This window comes from Stegodyphus dumicola, chromosome X1, assembly GCF_044657685.1.
Source record: "Stegodyphus dumicola isolate Sdum_Otavi_A_Nest chromosome X1, ASM4465768v1".
In the NCBI taxonomy this organism is placed as follows: Eukaryota; Metazoa; Arthropoda; class Arachnida; order Araneae; family Eresidae; genus Stegodyphus; species Stegodyphus dumicola.
In genome coordinates this window covers 228047330-228064071 of record NC_140780.1, presented here as the reverse complement: position 1 = coordinate 228064071, position 16742 = coordinate 228047330, and the positions used below count along the sequence as shown (strand labels likewise).

At 34.6% G+C, this 16742-nt stretch overlaps 1 protein-coding gene across 1 annotated transcript in view; it reads right to left on the bottom strand.

Annotated features, from left to right (window-relative positions):
* The window catches only part of LOC118189021 (immunomodulatory peroxidase-like), a 91261-nt gene that overhangs the window by 68684 nt on the left and 5835 nt on the right, over positions 1-16742 (bottom strand). The window contains exon 2 of the mRNA XM_085806933.1: positions 974-1067. The gene's annotated coding sequence lies outside the window, so the exon portion shown is untranslated. The remainder of the gene's footprint in view (positions 1-973; positions 1068-16742) is intronic.

Sequence of the window (16742 nt, the reverse complement as noted above, 5' to 3'; positions counted from 1 at the left end):
TACATAATAGTTGAATTGCGTTGCTTAAATATGCTAATGGGCAGAGTAACAGTAAATTTAAAAATTTTTCGCAATATCGTTTTTTTTCATCATTCACAGCTTCACATGTTCATATTGCAGATCTTCTCAGTTTCCTTTCTTCCTTTTCGCAAAGCTATATATACATACAGACGAATAATTTTATGCATTTTACTAATTTTGCCACTTTATTGAATTCCTTTTATTATACCAATAGTTTATAAAATGCACTTAATATCATTTTTAGCTGATACAAGATTTGAAGATTAACCTGTAAGATTTGGCAATTTTCGTCTTATTTTATTCCCTCTCCCAGGAATAAAATTCTTAATATGTATCGAAAGTAATATCTTCAGACGCTTGTAACATAAGCTTATAAAACGTTGATTGTCTGGAAGTCTAGTATAGTGCAATGTATCGCAGCATCTCCGAAACTGTCGGCTTATGAAAACGAGAATTAAGGAAAGAAATGTGATAATTTTTGTTGATACCAATGATTGGCATTTTAATATTACTTAAATTGAGTTTGAATCTTTAAAATGAAAATAATTTCTTGGTTTTTTAACTATAAAATAATCACATAATTATTTTAAATAATTTATAATTCTTTAGGAGTACTCTATGAAATAAGAATTAACAGTAAATATTGTCTAAAGTATATTTATTTTTTGCGAAGACAACTAAAGTAAATAATGGAAAGCCTTTTGTTCGTATTTTCTGCACATTCATTAAAACATTTTTACACTTTCTTCTTCTTTTCTCTGATTTCATAGTTACATTTTTAAATAGCGTCTGTTATTTCCTTCCATAATGTATTCTATCAGTTTTAACTTAAGTACTTTTAATAATTTACTTTCAACAGCTTTTAAGCTTAAAATGCATTCCCCAGGAAGTGTTTTCATCAATATGTACACGAACAGCAGTTAACTAACGTAAATTTACAAAAAACACTTACTTGGAAAATACGGAATAAGGGACTCCCTCTTGATTGCAGTGGTTTGGATAGAATAAATAACAGATTGCAACGAGCAGCTTCAGTGATGCATTACCTTAGAAAAAAAATCACATTATAAATGCAATAGATTATACCTTTAGTATTAAACATATGTAAGAGCAGAACAAACGTCGGGAGGGGGAAAATGCTGTATATGGAGATCTTCAGTTACAAGGAAAACGTAAAAGTATCACAGGAGAGTTACATTGTCTGACCTTCTTATTTTTGTTTCGCATTTTTTAGCTACATTTTGGCGATAAAAAAGTGAGCGCCAATGCTGAGCTTATTTCGTAGAGAAAAATCTTATAACTTTCCCTATACAAGGAACATATTTGAGTATCTGAAACTGCTATGAAATCAGTTTAATCAACTAACAGCTTTACTGTTAGCAATGATACAATTTTTACATTCTAGCTGTACAAAAACGGTTTTTCTAAGAAGAATTTAGATCACAAAATTAGGAAAAAGAAATATCAGGAAGTGTTTAATTTAGCATTTACTTACATTTAAGATTTTAGTATTATAAAATGAGTTCTAAAAACTGAGCAAAAGTATAAATAATTTCATTTTGTTAAATTCTCTTTCCGGTGGAAATTATATGATTTCTCAATGGCATAGGAAAATTGATGTTTTTTCCCACTCGCTGTAATCATCTGTTATCAATAGCCTTAAATGGATAATTTGATTTCTATGTAATACAGTTATAGATGAAGAGACCAGCGATGGAGGAACTAATGATACGAAATATTAGCAAGTTTCTAAGGATAAAAAATGACTTTTTGTTAGGTTTTCCTGTACACAAACGCAGCTCTCCCTTTAATAATTTCTTTATCACAAGTAATTAACCTTCTGTTTGTGTACGCGAGATACAGTTTAAATGTTGACTGCGGTAAAATAGCGTTATAAAGTTCAAGATTTTATCCTTAACGCAACTTTAAATTCTGTCTCCTGGGATAATCACGATCAAAAGTGGAATGAAGCTTAAGGAGTTTCCCCTCCTGCGCAATAAATTTCATTCTCCAATCCACAGTTTGATCCGATAGTAATGTTTCTTTCCTTTATCTTTTTTTTTTTTTTTTTTTTTTTCAAAACATATAGCTTGTTTCAATTATTGATCTAAGGAAACTTAACTCACAATTTTATAATGTTTAGAAAAGTGTGACATACAACGTTATACCAAACTCCGCTTTCTTAAACTTTGAATGCTAAGTTAACCCAACGCATCATATTATGGCATCTTCGGTTTGAATGCCATCTTTTTTAGTCATCTGGTTGGTATGGTAGTCAGGGTAGATTGCTACAGCGACGATGGACTTCGGACAGAATTTCAGATAAGGCTTGGATATTTCTGGCGTGTAGGGTACATGTGTTTGAGAAAACAAGGATTCACACGTTTGAAATTCAGTGATCATTCTTCTTGTTGCGCTGAGTACGTTTGGTTTTGTTATAACGAATGGTAATGGAATTGACGAATTTTTCTGCTAATAAAAAATAAAGTGTCTCATTTTTTCAGGAATATGGTGTTTTGGCCAAAACATTTAGCTAAATAACCTAATCATAACAAGAGTTAATGCAAAAATTCGCATTCTGTGTAGTTATACTTCTTAAATGATAGAATTTTATAGAAACTACAATATAAAAAATTTCAAGCAAAGTTCTAAATTCCAAGTCCGAAACTGATTTGAAGATAATCGCAACTAGTTTATAGCAGTCATTCGCTTTATTTATTACTGAATCAGGAGATAAATGCTAGTGAAATTCTGTGAAGAAGAATTGGGATTATCCTGAAGCACAACTGTTGATTGGTGTAATTACCTCCAAGAAGTGTGCGTGTCTTCTGTTGCAGCAAGGAGAGTATAGAAGAATAGGCAGCACTGGATGCATCGTTGAAAGAGACGTAAGGGTTATCAGGTTCAATGTTCCGTCTTACCTTCTTCGGGAACATGCAAGGACCTGACTCGGAACAGAGAGCTTACTAAAGCTATGTTCAATAACTGTGGGAAGTAGACAGGATACACAAGAAGGGTATACAAAACCCTTTATTTTTCTCTATTTACAATAACTTCCGTACTTCGGAATACAAAGACCCACTACTTGTGGTCTAAACGTAAAAATATAAAAATAGAACTAAACTCTAATTTAACTTTAAAACAATAAATGTGGAAGATTGACCTTATATTAACAGGAAGCCGTATGTAATACAGAGAACTGTGAACACTACAATATGTTTAAAGTTATCAAGAGGATTAAACCTCTGGCCTGGAAGGCAACCAGCAACTGAGTAAAACTTCTAAGGTAAGCGGCCTGCTTCAACTAACTGCTTCCTCTCTCTCGCTTGCAAAAAGCCACAACTTAAATACTTGGCGTTCGCCAGACAAACTTTGCATAAATACGTTAACGCTTATAATTCTGGCCGGAAGTAGAAAATAAGAAGTGATAGTAAAGATTTAAAATAAAATAAACGTTAGTAAAACTTAAGATCCTTACATACTTCCCGCCAGAGTTAATTAGTTTGAAACTGAGGTCTAAAACGACCTTGTTGAAAACTTTTAGCTCTAGAATCTAACGCGAGGCCAATCTTTTACAAACATTTTTCGCTAGAAACTAGAAATTTAAAAGAAAGAAATTTGTTTTGACAATAGCAGCTCCCAGGACACGCAATTTTTTCCATCTGTACTGCATCTAAACAGGAGCTTTTATTCAAATCTGGTTCCTTCCAGGGATCTGGAAGGAAAACTAGTTTAATGAAATGTTACACAATGAAATGGCAAGTAACATGTATAATTATATTTCTCTTAACATTCTTATTTCATTCATGACTATTTTAATTATCTCTCCCCGTGCTCTCTGACATGTGTTGTAAAAGAACACCAAACACGAATGTGTTTTATGTCTACGTGTTCAACACTTCCTCCTACAATCAAAGCACTAACGTGTTAAAAATTCAACATACCAAGACCTCGTAACACACCCTAACTTCAACTCTAAACCCTGAGGTACTATTCTGAAAGTGGCTAACTCTGAAGTGTAGCGTCAGAGAGCCTAACTACATTCATTCAACCTTTAACACATATTCACCATGATTTAGTCTTTTTACAGTCACACGAATAAAAAAAAATATTTAACATTACTTTCACTTTTACCATATCACGGTATTCCTTAACATTTAAAATAACAGTTCACATTGTATATAAGAACATATTAACATGCCGTTAATTTTACGCATTTGAAAACATACATTAGTAGTACATTGTTAACTACATTGTTAACATTGTACACTGTATTGTGTCACCCTTGAATACCTTCTTTTTCGCCTCTGCCTGTGGTCTTGGCCGTTTGATGGCAGCTGGTCTTGGCGGAATCGGGAAACTTCTTTCGCGTTCCTGCTTGGACCTCGTTGCTGGCCGTTCAAATTTTCCTTGTAACTTTTCCTCCGCCGCTGGTGGCCCTTCCGCAGTTCGGCGACATTTGCTGCGGAGAGTCCTGTCGGATGAGTAGATCTTCCGTTTTAGAGCCGGGTTATAGTTGCCGTCATTTCTCCTGGCTCTCTTTGCATGCGTCATCCTTCCCCCTTCTTCATTCTGGGGGTGTTCGTGAGCTCTCTTTTCTGGACGGTGGAACGGCTTCTTTTTCTTGTTACCTTCAATTTTCCCGCGGGGAAACTTTCTTTTCACTTGCTCCTGCCTCTTAATGGCTTGCCCTTGTACTTGTCGTTGTTCCACCTCTGGAGCTTGTGCCTGCCGTGCCTGCCGTGCCGGATCCTGCAAAAGATCTGTAAATATTTGCATTTTATTACGATCATAGTAGGGTTTGATTTGATCAATGTTTGCGGAGCAGGTTTCACCACTTCTAGCTTTTAACACTACTACAGCGTGAGTTATTTTTTCTATGACATATGGTCCTTCAAATCGTGGAAAAAATTTGGCAGTTTTATCTTCTGGTGCTGAAGAAAGTGAATGCTTAATTTTTAATACTTCATCCCCTACTTTATAAGTTACTCCCCGTCGTTTCAAGTCGTAATACAGCTTTGTTTTCTCTGTGCTACTTCCGTATTCTTTTTTGCTTCTTTAATTAGTTTTTCTATATCACCCATTTTAAATTCTGGGGCTCTTTGTTGAACATAAAATAATTTATCTAACGGCGTTATAATCTTTCTGCCTAAAAATAACTCAGCAGGAGTTTTGCCCTTTGTATCATGTTTTGCGGTCCTAAGGGCGAAAGCAAATTCATTGTCATAGTTATCCCAGGTTTTATGAAAATTTTTAACATAACTACGGATAATTTTCACTATATTTCTATTGACCCGTTCCGCTATATTTCATTGCGGCCGATACGGGACCATTTTTAAATGACGAATGCCCAGTTTTTGGCACATGTCTTCAAATACATTACTTACAAATTGAGGACCATTATCCGATATAACTTTTAGGGGCGCCCCGTATTTTAAAATATATTTATTTAAAATAGAATCAGTAACTAATTTCGCGGAGGCTCGTTTTAAGGGAACAATTTCGGTCCACTTACTAAAATGATCAACCATAACAAGGAGATAGCGACTTTTATTTAACTGACTTTTTGGGAAAGGGCCCAATAAATCGATGCCAATTATTTCATTTGGAAATTCGGATTTAATACTATTTAGAAACCCGGCCGGGTGGAAATTAATATAATTAACTGCTTGACATGTTGGGCAGGACTGGACATACGCCCTTGTTAACTTTTGCAGTTCAGGAAAATAGACTGCCTCGCGTACGCGTTGGATAGTTTTTCGAATACCAGCACGAGAAGCTAAAGGGCTGTCATGGAGCTCCTGCAGGATATTTAATCTAAGACTAGCTGGGATAACAGGTCGAAATTCGTTGTTGGAATTCGTAGTTTTTGTATAGAATAATAGACCATCTATTAGTTCGTAATGGGCCGCCCTATTTCTTATCGCCACAATATCTTGGTGGCTAAAATTTTCAGGATCCTTTAAATACTCATAAATGCTTCCAAACTCAGGATCCTTACCCAGTTCGGTTATTACAGTTTCTCGGGAATTTATTGTACATGCTGTGAGCATTGTCACCTTTACGGTATTACCTTCTTCATCTATTTTAATTCTGGATAGGGCATCTGCTACGATATTTTCCTTTCCGGGGGTATGCTTGATTACCAGATTATATTCTTGTAGCTTGAGTGCCCATCTTATTAACCTTGGGGATAAGTTTTTCCCTGAGTACAATCTAGTTACCGCCGCATGATCAGAGTACACTGTTATTGGCGCCTTTCCAAAATAGACTCGGAACTTTTGCACTGCTAACAAAACTGCAAGTGCCTCTCTCTCGGTCGCGGAATAGTTTCTTTGTGTTTGATTTAAAGTTCGGCTAAAAAATGCCACGGGCTGCTGATTTTGCGAAAGTACCGCTCCTACCGCATAATCCGAAGCATCCGCTGAAATTTCTAAATTCTCATCCTTTTCAGGAAATTTCAACACAGGGGCTTGCATTAATGCTTGTTTTAATTTTTCGAAAGCACTATTGGCTTCGGCCGTCCACGAGAATCTTGCCTTTTTCCTTTTTAATTTTAACAATGGTTCAGCCATAGCTGCAAAATCTTTTATAAAGGACCTATAATATGAACAAAGTCCTAGAAAAAAAGAGAGCTTCTTCGCCGTGTTTGGAGTCGGATACTTTTGTACAGCGATTATTTTTGATTCGTCTGTCTCTATTCTTTTCTGAGATATTTTGTAACCTAAATATTTTAATTCAGGGGCTGCAAATTTGCACTTTTCGACATTAACTTTTAGACCGGCCTCATTTAACAAAGAAAACACCTGTCTTAAATCCTGTACATGTTGGTCGAGATTATCACTAGTAATAATGATATCGTCTAAATAGATAGATGTGCACTTTCCAAGAACAGGTCTTAACACAATGTCCATACATCGCTGAAATGTTGCCGGCGCCCCTGAAAGGCCAAACGGCATACGCAAAAATGCATAAGTGCCAGACTTGGTTATAAAAGCAGTCTTAGGCACGTCCTCAGGCCTAACCCCTATTTGAAAATAACCAGTCGTTAAGTCTAAAGTCGTCATATATTTGGTGGATGTTATGTTCCTTAGAATTTCTTCAATAATAGGTAACGGATATACCGGATATTTAGTTATGGAGTTTAATTTACGGTAGTCAATTGCGAATCTCCACCTTTTTGGATGTGTCAAAGGATAGTCATTATTTTTCTTACATAAAACCACCGGGCTAGCATAACTACTTGAGATGGGTGTTATGATCTTTTTACGTAGCATATCGGTGATATGCCATTCTATAATTTTTTCCTTATTCTTATCATACCGGTATGCTTTGTGGCGAACTGGCTTTGAATCTCCGGTGTCAATACTATGGTTAGTAACCTGAGTAAATCCTGGAATATCACTAAATAACGAAGCAAATTCACTTACCACTTGTCGGATTCTTCGCTGTTCTTCATTAGGCAGGTGGTCAAGATTTAACATCGGCGGTTCAGCCTTTTCTCCACGAACTGGTTTCATTGTCAGCTTAAGAGACGCTTCATTAAAATCTAGCGTTGCTTGTGCCTCTGAAAGAAAATCTATTCCTAAAATAATATGTGCTTGCAGATTCTTTACTATGAAAAACATCACCTTTACTTGTTCGTCCTTGATACGGACATACAGCGGTAATTTACCTATACACTTACATTTTTCTCCTTGCGCCGCTAACACTGTCGTATTATCCGAATTATACTCGTATATGCGGTATTTCCGAAAATAGAGACTAAAAAAATCTTCTGCCACACAGGAACACTGCGCGCCTGTATCCAGGAGTGCGGTGGCCGGGATATTATTCACCAACACTTCAATCTTCGGAAGAGTCAAATTTTTCACCATTACTGTATTTAACTTGAAGGAAGAGGGGTTTTCGTGGCCTTCGGATTTCCGCACCCTCCCGTCAGCAGAAATCCGTTTCAGTTTAAATTATTTTTCATTTCCGTGCTTTCCTTCTTTTTCCACTGGCCTTGAGACTTTTTTCCTGGATTGCTATTGAACTGTCGACGTTCGCCGGCTGTTTTTGAATGCTCGGGTTTCCTTGCCCACTGTGCTTGAGTTTGCTGTAGTCTTGGCGCACCAAATTGGTTTCGCTGTTGATATTGGCGTCTTCTTTCAATGTCCGTCGTTCTTCTACTTTCAAACTGGATTGCTAGCTCAATTAACTTTTCCAGTGTAGTCGGATTTCTTAATTCAATAAAGTCTTGCACTTGGCGCAGTAACCTCGGCAAAATCACTTGAATTATCTCAGGATCCGGACGGTTTCCATTCAAGAGTTTGAAGACGTGAATTTTTCTTAAAATAAAGCTTGAGAGATTTTCGATTCTTTGCTGCTAAAAAGTTCCGTTTCTAATTTCGCACGATCCCTTACAAAAGGGAAGGCTTTTAGTAGGGCAGTCTTGAAATTTTCGTAAGTATAGGTGGGACTTCCTGCTTGACCCAAGAGACTTCTGCCTATACATTTGAACCAATTAAGCGCTTGGCCCCTCAAAGCGCTGGTAGCTAAGGTAACTTTTTGAAATTCGTGCACGGGGTAGAGCATGAAGTGGTCATCCAATTTTTCCAAAAAACTGGTTACCGGTGAGTTTCCATTAAATGTTGCTTCTGGTTTCATCGAAGCGCGCATGGTCTGGACGATGTAACCAAATCCTTCCAGGGCGGCAGCTGGCATTTCTGGATTCTGAGCCGCTTCTGCAGGCAGCACAGGTTCTTCTTGAAACTCGGCCATGGTTATTCTTCTTCGTTGGGCGCCACTATCAGGTTCAATGTTCCGTCTTACTTTCTTCGGGAACATGCAAGGACCTGACTCGGAACAGAGAGCTTACTAAAGCTATGTTCAATAACTGTGGGAAGTAGACAGGATACACAAGAAGGGTATACAAAACCCTTTTTTTTCTCTATTTACAATAACTTCCGTACTTCGGAATACAAAGACCCACTACTTGTGGTCTAAACGTAAAAATATAAAAATAGAACTAAACTCTAATTTAACTTTAAAACAATAAATGTGGAAGATTGACCTTATATTAACAGGAAGCCGTATGTAATACAGAGAACTGTGAACACTACAATACGTTTAAAGTTATCAAGAGGATTAAACCTCTGGCCTGGAAGGCAACCAGCAACTGAGTAAAACTTCTAATGTAAGCGGTCTGCTTCAACTAACTGCTTCCTCTCTCTCGCTTTGCAAAAAGCCACAACTTAAATACTTGGCGTTCGCCAGACAAACTTTGCATAAATACGTTAACGCTTATAATTCTGGCCGGAAGTAGAAAATAAGAAGTGATAGTAAAGATTTAAAATAAAATAAACGTTAGTAAAACTTAAGATCCTTACAGGGTATCCAAACAAACGTTTGTCTTCAAAAGTCACCAATGAATTCGTGATATGCTTCCAAAGTCGCTAACCAGTTTGCGATTTTTCGGTAGGGATGCGGATAATCGGAAAACACTGAAAAATCTTCATTGAATGACAATATTTACCATATCGCAAAGATGAGAAATTTCTCGCCAGCATAAAGTAATGGTGACAGAAAATGGAAAGAGTTCTATTATAGACCAGGATTTCTCAACAGGTGGTACGCAAGAGAAAAGTAGGTGGTATGCAAAGAAGCAAAAGTATTTAACTATTAAATTCAAAAATTAAAGCCCCAACATCCTGATTGAGTTTTTTTCTAACACTCGTAAATTTATGCGATCTGAGCTTTGTTCAAGAGTGGTGGTGGTAGTAGTACTTTATAGTGGTGGTACTGAAGATTTTCAATTTTTGTTTAGATGGTACGCGTTAGTCAAAAGGTTGAGAACCGCTGCTATAGACGCTTATAACGTCAAATCTGTCGATACAAACATTCTGTCACATAACTTGTTAAAAACGATGACGAATATATCTTCTGATACATTTTACTCGACTACTGTTTTTGTTAGTCTTCGGATTTTGACAACAGTAGTTCGGCCACCGCCCTTAATGCAAACTGTCTGTCCCCAATAAATGGTATTTTGTCAAACTTTCTCAAGACCCAGAGAACAAAGAAAGGATCTCCTTCTTTTCTTTTAAAAACTTCTTTTCAGAAATATCTTTTCTTTTTGTACTATTCATAAAGTTCTTATTAGTATTTACTACTTCTAACAGACCACCAATAAGTGCTCTAGTGTCTTTAATTATTATTTTTCTTTTAAATTATTATTCTGTGGTTTATTTCTCCTAAATAACCTTGCTTTTATAATTTAATTCCAGATTTTCTCACTCACAGTTCGGCGTTTACAGTTTCATTGTTTTCACCTTTCAATTCAGTTTTTCTAATCGCGATCTGTACCTCATGCATTAGCTTTCTAATTCCTTTCCTATACTGTAATTATTTCTTATTTATCTGAACTTTTTCGGCTTGCTGGTAGTCGTTGTTTCTAATTATTGCCTGGAGTCACTCCCGCCTTTCGCAGTATGACCATTATCATTTAAATCAGTAAACCTTGTTCCTCTGTTTTACTTTTTATAACCAGCATTAGAATGTTGCGTTGAGCTAAGTTACACTCTCATCACATGTGTTTACATCATAATCAATGGTAGATGCATTTATCTCCTTATGCTTCTTCATGGGCATAATCAATGCAAGACAAGTAAAGTTCAAAAGCTATTTTTTAGTTACCTCAAGATTGATGCAGAGACGCAAAAAAAGAACAGCTTATGAACTCGTTAATATATTTATCACCAAAAGTACAATCAGTGAACGACGCTGAGCTTTTTCTATATACCTTTTCAGTTACCGATGGTTACATGTCACGCATCATATTTTTGTGCTTTACTATTCATTAAAGCATTTCATTCAAATATTAATCTATTTGGCATTAATGGAAGTTCGTTTAAAATACGCTTGGCGGTGAAAGCATTAAAAGCAGAGAAATTAGATTAAGAAGTAACGCAGTAATAATAAATATTACAATTAAATGTAGAAATTTAAGGTAGTAAATTTGAAATTCTTCTATATCAAATGTAACCGTACAGAATTAGATTAGACTTGATATTATTTAATTTAAGCAAACCCGCACGAAAGTTTTCTGACTGAGTTTCGAAGAAATGGCTCTCGACACTGAAACTTAAGGTTTTCTTACCCCTATTTCTCCTACCATCATTCCTTCTGAAAAATTTTGCCACGAGCGAGTTTTAAGTGCCACTATGTCGTACAGACAGCTTCACAAACTCTCATGCCGACAAACGTGCTATATCGTGCTTATAAACCGGACCCAATATTGAGAGAATCCAGTTACATGTACTGACCACCACACCGTTCGGCTAGGGTATTGTCCTATAGGAGAGATCACAACATCTGAATCATGCCTTATTGTCCTGAGCCAAATCCAGTAAAATTACTCGAAACAGGAATATAGTAACCAGAAGTATCAAAATAACTGCAGTTTTCAAAGCCTAGATATAAATCTGAAATTTAGGCCAATGAGATAAAAATGTGTAAAGGGCTAACAATTTGAAAACGTAAATGTTGAGGACATTTGAATTATGTTTATGCTGCTTGCGTTACGTATGAACCCTCATCGAATTAATGAATAAATTACCCAGAATATAAAGACGAGCTATCGATTCTTTTTATGCGTCCATGTGTAAACTCTGAAACTAAACAATTCACGCAGAAGGGCGCCATATTTACTTTGTTTCTTTACTGGAAATATGTGAAGAACATTACTTTACATCACTGTTGATGTAATGGCTTCTGATTATATTTGTAAATGACGAATCGAGCGACAAAGATTCTCTTTGTTTTAAAACACTTCTGGCGTTCATTTCAGACATCTTGGATTTATTTATATATTCGAACAGGATTGGAGTTCGTGAAGAGGAGGTACAGGTTCGGACAGGTGTATACAATTCTTCTTCCTTTACACTGTATCAAAATATGACGACATAATTGGACATGTACTGTGAAAGAAGGAAGATGATGAGAAAGAAAGGGATGAAGATGAAGAGGACACTCAGAGCAAGAAAATAACATAGAAGGTAGCTGATGTAGAATTGAAGATTTTCATGATTTCTCAAAAAAATGTTCATCTTCGTCCGTGCATGATGTAATGAAGCTTCATTGTTTACACAGCGAATTCTCAAAACTACGGTGATAATCAAATATCTGAAGTTTTATCCCTTAACACTAAGAAATTCGTAATTTTCGTGCGGTAATAAATATTGTAATTTTAAAATGTTTAATTTTTTTAAATATAAAATTATGTTATGTGTTTTAATTTTTAATAATCTGCAAGATTTCCAATATTTAATTTTGGTCTGCAGATCAAAGATAGATGGAATTCGTAAGCTGCAATTTCTACAAATGGCATTACAAAACATAAGCAAGTAAGTTCTAGAAATATATGTTCTATGGAAAAAGCTCTTCTCCGGAATCGGCTCAATTCCGTTTCTCCTGGTTAAAAGGGATTCTACTGTACTGTGGTTACTTCGTAAATGGTTGAAAAAGTGAATATGATAGGTATCAACGATAACAGTACCAGTTTTAATTAAAGGATATATCGAACTAACAGTACTAACTTTAAAAGCAGCTTTTCAAAACATAAAGCTATAAATTACACAACAATATAAATTAATAACTTTTTAAGGCTCCAAACGTTAAAACGCGACATTTAAACCTGCGTTAGAAACATGTGATACGCAAAGAAAAATTACTTGTGGTGAAATTTATAACCGTAATTTTTGCTCTTGAGAAAGCTACGAAGGAAAACATTTATTGAAGTATGCTTCACTTTTTATCTATCCCTTATCCCGATCAACATTCCTCCTTGTCAGTAACTAAAGGTTGGTTGTTTTATCCCGTGATTTATATCCAAAGAAAGAACATGGTAACTTTTGACTGTCTTGATATGACTTAACCCTTGACTTCTGCGATAACTTAAGTGAGATCTCTAGCGAGGTCTTCAGACCTTATGTGAAAATCATCTCCAGGTTATGCATAATTTGGTAAATATAAATACAAGCAGAGAAAACGTGCTAAAGATAATTTTGCAGAGCTTTTCTAGAATTCGGAAGCGTGCTGAATGATACCAGTGTTAGCTTCCTCACTGTAGAAATTTAGGGCTGTATACCCTTCAGTACCTTCTATTTGACGAATTCCTTCCCTAAGAGGATAAAAGCGTCACTCAATATTTTACTTTTATCAGCTCAATCCGAGGCGCAGAAAAATATCTAATCTGTCATCACTTTTTAAATGATCTCGCTTTCAAAAAACATTGAGTATTATGTTTTCGGATATAATTTAATCTTAGAAACTTTGTCGCCAATTCTTGCAACCCCTTCATACTAAACCAAAATGTTATTCTAACTATGCACACTTGATACCGCATACAACTCTCCTGAGTATCGGAGTGGATGAAGTAGCCTGATATCCGATATACACTCCCGTCTTGATTTAATGAGACCTAAATCTTTACAGTTACGTTCTGCCTCGTCAATTCGGTTCATGATAGCAGACTGACAAGGTACCGGTTTCCTTCAAATATTAATTTTCAGAGGAATTTTCTAGAGGGAAAAATGTGAAACTTCTGCTTGAAAGAGGACTGATATTTATCTCTTAACATAATTTCATGTTTAAAACAAGAATGTAAGAAAAGTGGGTGTTCTAACTAAGAATGCTATAACAATTTTAATTTATGTAAAAGTATTAAAAAAAGTAACATCGCGTATAAGGTATTTCTAATAAAAACATATGCAGCCTTCCCCAGACATTTAGGATTAGCAAAGTTCGTCAATAAAATGAAAAAGTAAAACAAGTAATTAAATTGAAAAGTAATAAAGCATCTAAAATGAGGTAATAATCATATTGTAATATGTCAAAACAAGAAAATAACAAAATGCGTTTATTTAAAAATACAGAAAAGGGGTACCTCAAGCCTTTAAGAACGCGTGTTGTTTTTATAAAAATGTTAAGTTGTTCATGACTGGTTAATTAAAACTACGCATAACATTAGATCCTATCATATCATTAGATCGAAAGGATTGCTTTTAGCACCGCAAAATAAAATGCAGAAGTACGTGCAACTTATAAGAGAGGGAGTTTCAAAGTAATCATTTTGAAACCGAAAAGTACGATAGAAATTTTCATGGTCTTGCCAGAATCAAAACTTAGCATCTGTAGTAGTTATTAACGAGAAATGAGGAGCAATATTAAGGTACAGAATGGCGAGGGTAATATTTTGCTGGTACAAGACAATATAAACTCCTACAATTAACGTTAAATCAAGAATGGCTCCGATGACGAAATATATATATATATACAGACACAATTTATCGATGCATCGGAGAAGCTGGCAATATGATTCTAAGAAAAATAGCTTACAATCTCTTCTGTTTTAAAAGTATAATTACAAGATGTAAAAGTATAATTTAGATTATCCAGCGTTTCTAGAACGTATTTTATATGTCAAATGAAAACAATCTAATTCTGCTTGAAAAATAGAAATTTGTTGTTAAAAATTACATGATGCGACTTACTGTTAGAAATATTGCAAATTTAGTTCGATCTACAGAAATGCATTTGTAGAGGTAATTATAAATTGAGACAACTAATTAGCCTGCCAGTTTTCACTACGGAGATTCCCACCAACATTGTCTTGCACTCTTTTTTTTTTCATTTTTGAGCTTTTAATTTCTTCCGGCGTTCAGAATATTCTGAAACATGCATATGTTTCTATTTTGTTCTGTGTATTTACACAGATTATACGAAAGTGTTGCAGAATTCAATGACTCTTAAGTGCTAATTTGTTTCAATTGTTTTACGTCCTTTATTAACTGGAATTTTCTGTTTGTGCCTAAATGCAGACTTTGCTTATTTCAAAACTTTTTGTTAAATTAACCCAATTAATTTTCATTTTTACACAGGATTGTTCAAATTTACTGCTTCAGTTTTAAGAAATGAATGTTAATTGAAAGGAAGGTAATTTTTTATAAACTGATTTATTTTTTAAAAATTTTATACTTATTTTTTTATTAGCATAATATCCGAATACTGAAATTCAGTGTTTTAATAATGTAAGTACACAAGTCAACGTTTTCTTACCCACAGAGATTACATTGGATTTTAAATTAGCAGTTTGAAAATTTGTTTTTTTTTTTTTTTTTTTTTTTTTTTTTTTTTTATATATGTACTGCACTAACGCATTATTAAATAATAATGCGTTAAATCTCTCTTGTATTATTCTGATTACAAGCTAGGAATGCTCCATATGTTGCATTGTACGCTTTAAATTACTTGGGATAACTTTTGCCCTTTAGTAGCCTAGGCGCTAAGAATGCTAAATATTGGTAGTTTCTCAACATGCAACGGAAGTACGAGCAGGTTTCTCATAGAGACTACTCTACGATTGCAGCCATCCTCTTAGATAGATAGTTCTCATTCACGTGCATCACCGTATTCAAACAATATAAATTACTTTGTGATAATTTTCTGCGATATTTAGTAGATCTTCGAATAAAAATTATGTTATGAAAGTGATATTTATAATTTGTTACCAAAAACAAAAAAACAAAAAAAAACAAAAAAAAAAAACAAAAAAAAAAAAAAAAAAAAAAAAAAACAGTTTCTTACATTTTCAAATATAAACTGATTCTATTCAAATGTTGTAGATATTTTCTGCCAGAACTCCATAGTGTTCATAACACAAATAATGATAACAAATCAAAGGAGAAAAAGCCGCAGTTGTTAGCTTATCACCGGCATGTAATCCCCATAAAGGAAAAGATAAGTATTGTGTTTGATAGCATGGTTTAGTTTTTGCATAGATATTTATTCTAAGATGTGCAGACAATGAGATTGCATCTGTTTGTCATTTATATTTTGAATATAACGCTGTTATTCAGTAGTCCAATAACTGAAAATTTCTTCTTTTCTAGACTCAACTCGATTCCGTACATTTATTAAAGGGTTTATTGTTTTAAATGAAAGCGATTAATAGTTTCCCTTATGTGAGAATGATAATGCGGCACCCTAATTTTGAGAGTAAGATGTTCAGGAATAACGTTAAGGTTATTCTACACATTTTACATCTCACTTTTTAAAATTTTATAATATATAATAATATAATTTTACATCATCCTTATCAAAATTTAGACTACATGTGCTCATGCGTTTCAGTTTGAATTTTGTTTTTTGTTCTGCAAAATGAAAAAAGTCTAGTTCATCCCATTAAAAATAATGAATAGTATTACAAATTTATTTAATTATTTTGTGCAACTGAAGAAGATAATACACCAGAAACAAAAGGTTTGTTGGTTCAGAAAGACAGACTAATTATATCGGTTTAACTTATTTACTTCTTGTCTGATTCCAAAACAGCATAAACTCAACCTTTCCTTTGGCGCTGAATTCAAATGGAAAGTTTCATTGCATTTCGAAACGACGAAACTTCCTTTCTTTCTGGAAGAGCCGAGATCACTCAGTTATCTTTCTCAGTGTAATGCACTCTTTCAGTTGAAAATAATACAGTACAAAGCTCCAGTTTTGATGTTTATGAGTGTTTAGTTTGGAGTGTATGTATAGAAAAATTTTTATTGTGTATTTTATTTTTATTGTATATTAATAGTTAATTTCAGTTTGATTTTCTCTTAGGAAATGATAAGGAAATACTAAAGTAATTCGATATTTTTATTCAAACAAACTGTTTTCTGCTGGCTGAGTTGTTA